The following is a 7,723-nucleotide window of genomic DNA, read 5'->3' on the forward strand; positions in this document are numbered from 1 at the left end:
TTATGTTTAAAAATATGTTTTTAGAGTCACTTTATAGTGAACAATAAAAATAGAATTGAATTTAAAAAGAATTTTAAAGGACGTAACCATCCACTTGCTGAAATGCAAAAACAGAAGAAAAGCATAATTACAATCCAGAAATTCAAATTTATATACTATGAAAAAGGAAAACAATTTTATAGCAATGGCCAAGGAAATGCTGAATGAGCGGTTCTAGTTAACATCTCATTATTCAAGAGATTTAAAATTGCCCTATACACTGAGGAACATTGCCATCATTCTTATATAAACCACACACATTTGGACTTAGGGATTTGTAATCAGTAAGTACAATAGGTCAGGGAGAACTATTGGTCTTGATTTTAAAGAATGAAAAAAAGCTATTGGTAAGCTATTACTATAATATAAAATAAATGCACAAGCAGAGAGCATCACTTGTTTGCTAAGATTATTTTCTATTTTAATTTAAATTTAGTGTCCAATCTGAGAGATGACTTTATCTGAAGATAAACTTTACTGTCTTTTTATGGCACTACTAAAATCTTACTACAAAGATAGTAAATTTTGCCTCTTTAACTATTGAAAAAGTGACCTTTTATGAATGATATTCCTAGGTCTGGCCTCATGAACCTACTAAATCAGAATCTTTAAGTATGATGCAAAAAATCTGAAAATTTTAATAAATTCTTCAGCTAATTCTTATAGTTTTAAAGTTTGAGAGCCAATGACGAAGAGAGAGTAGATAAACTCTATTGAGAACAATAAATGAAACAAACACATACACATCCTTAATGACAGATGTAGCTTTCATATCATTTTCTGAACTTGAGGAATTGTGTATGACTCCAGGGCTTCTGTTTTCTTGTCTTCAAGATGAAAAAACTTCATGGATCTGAAAAGAAGCAAAACTCTTCACAATAGTAAGCACAATTTTGAAATGATGTAAAAAGCAGTGTCTACGCATTTGATCCTTTATTAATTTTTTTCCTACAATCCATCTTAAGAATTGCAGAAGAGCTTGTATCTCTTTTCTTCTCTCTCTCTAATTGAAACTGTTTTACTCAGTTAAAGATGAAAAAGTAAATCACCCTGTTGAAATTACTCCAAGCTTACAAATAATAGGAGTTCTAGTTGGTGTTTTTTCCTATCCATTTTCATTAAATTCCCTCATAGTAGATATTAAAATAGTTTCTTACTTGGTGCTGATTTGCAAATTCATATTGAATGCAAACATGTCAAAATAAATTAGAGTTTCCTCTCAGTAGAAGGAAAGTGATAGACCCTGATTGAACCTCAATGTAGTTTTATAACATCTATTTTCAAACCCTTTTATACACTAAACTACATAACATTTAAAATCAATAGGAGCTTTATGTGACACATAACATTTACTTTTATTGTTACTTCATGAACCCAACAGTAAAGTATATTTTTAATTGTAGAATAATTGTTTCATCTATCTATGTAAAATGTAAAAACTGAGTCTAACATTGGAAGATTGCAAATTCTGTTATTTTAATACAGACATTATTCAGATGACAAAGACGTTTAAAAATATTTAATTGAGAGAGATTTATTATAGTCTATATTTTCAAAAAATAATCAATTTGAAATGATAAACAGATACCTATGAATTAGTTTATACATCCATGATAAACTAATGTGGTAGTGTTTTGCATATAAATTCTATAGCAGTTAACTTACCTGGGTTGTACTTTACCTGCAAAGATTTCTTTCTAAACACCATAAACAAAGATTTCTTTCTAAACACCATAAACAGGTCAACTTGGATTTGAAATTAATTTCAGGTTGAGTTATTGTTTACTCTATATTTCTAATAAAAGTGTGCCAACTTAAATGTAATTGATAACTACGTGCTGAATCTGACTAAAAATTCAGTTATTGTAACAAAAGTGATTCCTTCCCACCCCCACCCTCAGGAAATACTAAATATTCAATTCTGGAAGGCTTCTCCTCCTCATAAAGGGATGTTTTAATAACATTTCTTCAAAATTAATGCATCTTACTTTTAACTTTTAGTCATAATTTTTGCCTTATAGGAATCTCTTCCCACTATTCTATACCAACCAAGACCTGTATTCTGTGTCCTACCTTAGATAAACCTGAAGAAACTTTAAAATCATAAATACTTATGAATGCCCAAAGAGCCACATCCATGATAAAAGACATTTATAGTATACAATGTTTCTTCAAACAGTTAAATTAGACATACAATTAGCAATTGTAAGTAAGTAAATCATTAAAGTTTTATCTACCCATCATGGTTCACTGAGAATAGAATGGTTTGTGAGCCTCTAGGAATAAATCCAGAGCTAACTCCTTCTCATCCATTCTTTGTTTCACCTATTGTCTACAACTTAGTTGTCCTCTGTTTTTCCCTTTTGATAAGATGGATGGCCTGGCATACTATGGGTAGTCGAAAAATAGTTAATATACATTTAATGAGAACATAAATATTAAATATGTAATAAATGAATGAATGTTAATTCTGTTAAAGCAGTTTGTAAGGAAATTATTAAGGCCTTTTTCAAGTATTTCAACAACCAACCATTACAAGAAATTGCTGCCCCTGAAGCAAGTGCTCAACATCATACTTATTGCTTTCTTCTTTGTTTCTACTGTGCTGCTGTGCCTCCTCTCTAAATACTACTAAAGTTCCTTTTTCCTTAGACTTCTAACAGCTGACTGAAGTTGTGATTTCTCAATCTGTTCTGATTCTTTCTCTTTTTTTTTCTGTTAGTGGTAAGAGAAAATGAGCAGTTAAGATTTTTATTTCAAATAAACAAATACTACAGTTATAGCTATCACAGAAAACTGAAAGCAGCTAGGATGGGATGTGATCAACTTCCCTTTATCTATGTTGAATTTAAGATGTGTGCCACATCCAAGCAAAAATATCCAGAAAGCAACTGAATAATTTCAATGTGCTCAAACTATACAAAGCAGCTTTACAACAGTCCCACTAATATGAGGCAATATAACACTATGGTTTGAGACCTGATTATGGAGCCAAATTGCCTGGACTTGAATCTTTGCACACCTGTAACCTTGGGCAAGTTAACTTTGACTCAGCTTCCTTTATCTAATATGGATAAAACACTGCTTACTCAAAGATTTTTGAGTAAATTCTGTAACATGCTTAGAATGCCATACATCATGTTAACTGCTATACATAAATGTGTACCCCTGGTTGAAATAAAAAGGTATTCTAGTTCCAAATTATCACAAATACTATTATTTTCTGAGTCGTGTTCCATGAAAGGTGGAAGCAAATGTAACTCGCTTCACAAGGAGCAGGGGACTGTAAGTAGCGGATTTCAAAGAAGCAGATTTCAAAGGCAATTTCCTAATCCTTAAAATACAGCTATTTATGACACAGTTTTTAGTGATCCACACAGTCTGAGCTTAACTGTAATTCAACAGATGCAGTTTCCTAACCAATAGACTATAATTTATTCTACAGTAAACCACCTCACACTTTTCAACAAGAAAAACACCAAATCTGAATAATAAAGACATCACCCAGTGAATTAGGAAAGTTGATTTTCTTTAAATATTTCTTGGGAGAAAGGGACACCTACTCAATTAGAGTTCTTTTATTTTATTTTTTCAAAACTATCATGTAATGAATCCATAGGGAATGGGCTCCAGCAGCTCAGGTTCCTTTCCATTCATTCTCACAAAATGTGCTTCTCTAGGTGGAGCAGATTGGCACTTCAGTCAAAGCCAGGTATGTTTCTCTTTGGCTTCCTTCCTTTTTTGATCATTTTCCTTCACATATTTCAGGAAGTGATCACAGCTATTAGAGCAATTAATATGCTCAATACGTACATTAATTCTCTTGGCAAGAATCTTGCCCTTAATTTGTTCAATTACAACAATGCCAACTGCATGCCGGGTAACATTGTAAACTCTTCCAGTTTTGCCATGGTAACTTTTGTGGGGCATTCCTTTTTGAACAGTGCCCATTCTCTTGAGGTCTACAATACCATCTTTCTTGTAGATTCACATGTATGTGGCCAGAGAAAAAGCTCATTGTTTTCTAAAAGGCCTAGAGAACATATAGCGAGCGGGCGCCTTTCCTCCTTCCCTTTGTGTTGGTCATTTTGGCAAATTACTGTAAGATGGCAGTTTTAGCCAAAAGGCTGCTCTGATCTCTGAGTAAGATATTTAACACTTAGAACCTCACTTCCTCATCTTGAATATTAGAATAAGGATATCAATCTTGTGTTCCTTTTGATAGAATTAAATGTGCATTTGCTAGGATAGTAAGCATAGTGGGCATATGTCTGATTTCTTTTTGTAAATTTTTAAAACTCTGTGTTAAGTTAGAGGTTCTTAAGCAAAAACACTTCAAATCCCTTTTGGAAGTGTTTTATATTCATAGCAAAATTGAGCAGAAGATACAGAGAATTCCTATATACTCCCTGCCCTATAGGAACCCATAGCTTTCCTCACTATCAACATCTTGCACCAGAGTGGTACATTTGTTACAATCAGTGAACCTACAATGAGACGTCATAACCCAAAGTTCATGCTTTACATTAGTGTTCACTCCTGATGTACATTCTGTGGGTCTGATTAATGTGTAATGACATAACTCCAATATTATAGTATCATATAGATTAGTTTCTCTGCTCTAAAAATCCTCTGTGCTCCGGCTATTCATCTCTCCCTTCTTCACTAACCCCTGATCTTTTTACTGTGTTCATAGTTTTACCTTTTCCAGAATGTTGGAACCATACAATATGTAGCCCTTTTGATCTCTCTTTGAAAACCAATTTAGTAGACGAAAGTGGTGGTGAAAAGGACTATTAGACCTGATTCAGCACCATGAAGCTTTAAACACTCACTGTCGATGTCCAGGGATGAATAATGAAAATACACACATAACCGAAGTAGACAGCAGAGAAGTGCCAATTTGTTAATGAAAAATAAGAAATTTTTGTTCCAGTGACCAGACTAACCAGCACATTCACAGCCTATAAGACATTCTTAGATGACAAGTCACATTATCATCAAAGTCATTTTCTATATTTCCCATGAGACATCCCTATCCTTTGTCATTTTGTTTTAGGTAAGCTTACTCCTGTAGTGCAGGCTTCGTAGTGGAGAATTCCCACGATTTTTGTATGTCTGGAAAAGTCTTGATTTCTCCTTCATTTATAAAGGAGAGCTTAACTGGATACATTATTCTTGACTGGTAGTCCTTTTCATTTAATAGTTTGATTATTTCATTCCACTCCTTTCTGGCTTGTAAGGTTTGTGCTGAGAAGTCTGATGATAATCTAATGGGTTTTCCTTTATAAGTTACCATCTTCTTTTCCCTGGCTGCCCTGAGAATTCTATCTTTCTCATTGATTTTTGATAACTTTAATACAATGTGTTTTGGAGAAAGCCTTTTTGGGTTGAGATAATTGGGTGTTCTGCTGACTTCTTGAATTCCAAGCTCAGCTCATTCCTTAGATTAGGGAAATTCTCATCAATTATTTGTCTGAAAATGCTTTCTAATCCCTGCTCCTTTTCCTCCCCTTTGAGAATGCCCATTATTCTCATGTTTCCTCTCCTGATGGTATCAGCTAGTTCTTATATTTCTCTTTCATTATTTTTCATTCTTCGGTTTCTCTTCTTCCTTCTGTGTTATTTCCAGATTTCTGTCTTCACTATCACTGATCCTTTCCTCCATTTGGTCGACTCTATTTCCCAAGCTTGCTATTTCATTTTTCAACTCTTACAGTGTGTTCTTTAACTCCAGAAGGCCTATTTGGTTCTTTTCAGGGTTTCAATCTCCTTGCTAAAGAACTCATTCTGGTCTATGGCCATGCTACCCTGAATAAGCCTGATCCTGTATGATCTCGGAAGCTAAGCAGGGTCAGGCCTGGTTAGTACTTGGATGGGAGATCACCTAGGAAGACCAGATGCTGTAGGCATAAAAAGCCTTTTTAAAAAGGGATTATAAGATGACAAGGTCCTTGCAATCTTTGACGTAACCAAGGGTTGCCTTGCAAAAAAAAATACTCATCATTCTGCTCATCTAGTTGTTTTTTCAATTCCTGAAATTGTTGATATGATTCGTTTCTGATCTCTTTGAGTGTTTTCAGAAGTACCATCCTGAATTTAAATTGCATATTTCTACGTCTGTAAGCTTCTTTTCTGGAGATTTTTCTCTCTTTCTGAGATGCCTTGTCACCTTGGTTGTTCATGGTGTTTAATAGACTATTTTTACTCCTGGGTGTTAATGGAAGTGTATTCTGCTTTTTTTTTTTTCTAGAAACAAGATTTATTATATAATGGTCCCTAGACTGTTGCAAAGAATATGTTTTTCTTTGGGTTTCCAGAAGGTGAGATCTAAGCCTCTTGGGTCTCTGCTTTACATAAAGTCTTAATAATGTCTTTTTTCCTTATAGATGTTTAATCGCACTCGCTGCCCTCAGTCTCAGTTCCTCAGTCAGTGTTAGCGACAGTTTCAGTAGCATTTGCTCAGAATCCCCTGGGGCTCCGTGGTATTCCTTCTCGAAAGGTATGAGGTGAGGGGCTTTCTGTGTGTTGGGGAATGGAGGCTGTGTCTCAGCCTTGGTTTTGCAACAGTGACTGGTAAAAATCAACTATTGTTTCTCTGTCATCCCTGCTTTTATGCTATCCCCACTTCTCTGCTTTCTGCCCTGATGACTGGGTACTGTCGCCAGCCGTAGTACCCACAGCTCTCAATGCACCTTTTCCCCTGCCCCTCCTCCTACAGAGAGCTCCACCTGGGAGAAGCAGCTTCTTTATTTCTCTCAGTCCACTGCCCCACACCCAGGGTTCTGACCTGTAGTAGCTCTCATGCACAAATCCCAAGCTCAGACATGCTGGTGTAGTTTGGGTGTTTTTATTGAGTTTTAGATGTTCACCTTATTTTTGTTTTAAGGGGAAAGAACTGGGGATGTCTCTCACTCTGCCATGACATCACTCCAGTAATAAATTTTTTAACATGATTTTTTATAACTCTTTAAGTTGGTGGTTGTTGTTTTGATGATGATGATATGTGATTCTTGTCTTACATCCTGGAGAAATTCCATGCTTCATACAAGAAGAATATAGGTATTGATTCCTATCAGGTTTTATAATACGCAAAGACTTTTGTTTTCTTTTGGTCTCTAAAAATTGATGTGGTATGAATTTATCAATGAGATAGACTTTCAATTCTAGTTTAAGCTTTGATAATTAACATTATATTTACCTTATAAGTTAAAATGTCAATTTTTTTTTGCAAGGAATATCAGTTTTAATAATGTATTGATGAATAATGGATCTGTTAAAAATGATAAAAACAAGCATTGAAAAATACAACATTATGTTTCTTGGTTCAAAATGCAACTGACTAATGATCTCAATGATGAGAAGTAGACATTTAGTTTCTTGCCAGATACTCCATATTTTCTAATTTTTGACACGTATTTGAACTGATACTTGAAAAAGATCAGTGATATAAATGTCCATTAAAAGATGACTGGATAAAGAAGACAAGGTGGAATATTACTCAGCCATAAAAAATGAAATCTTTTACCATTTGTGACAACATGGATGGAGCTAGAGGGTATTACACTAAGTGAAATAAGACAGACTGAGAAAGACAAATGCCATATGATTTCACTTATGTGTGGAATCTAAAGAAAGAAACAAAACAGGAAGCAACTTATACATACAGAGGACAAATTTGTGG

General features: G+C 34.4%; 1 pseudogene; it reads left to right on the forward strand.

The window, feature by feature from the left end:
• Positions 1-5,832: 5,832 nt before the first annotated feature.
• On the forward strand, positions 5,833-5,951 carry LOC112471817 (annotated as a pseudogene).
• Positions 5,952-7,723: the final 1,772 nt, after the last annotated feature.

Source organism: Pteropus alecto, unplaced genomic scaffold, assembly GCF_000325575.1.
Source record: "Pteropus alecto unplaced genomic scaffold, ASM32557v1 scaffold129, whole genome shotgun sequence".
Taxonomy (NCBI): domain Eukaryota; kingdom Metazoa; phylum Chordata; class Mammalia; order Chiroptera; family Pteropodidae; genus Pteropus; species Pteropus alecto.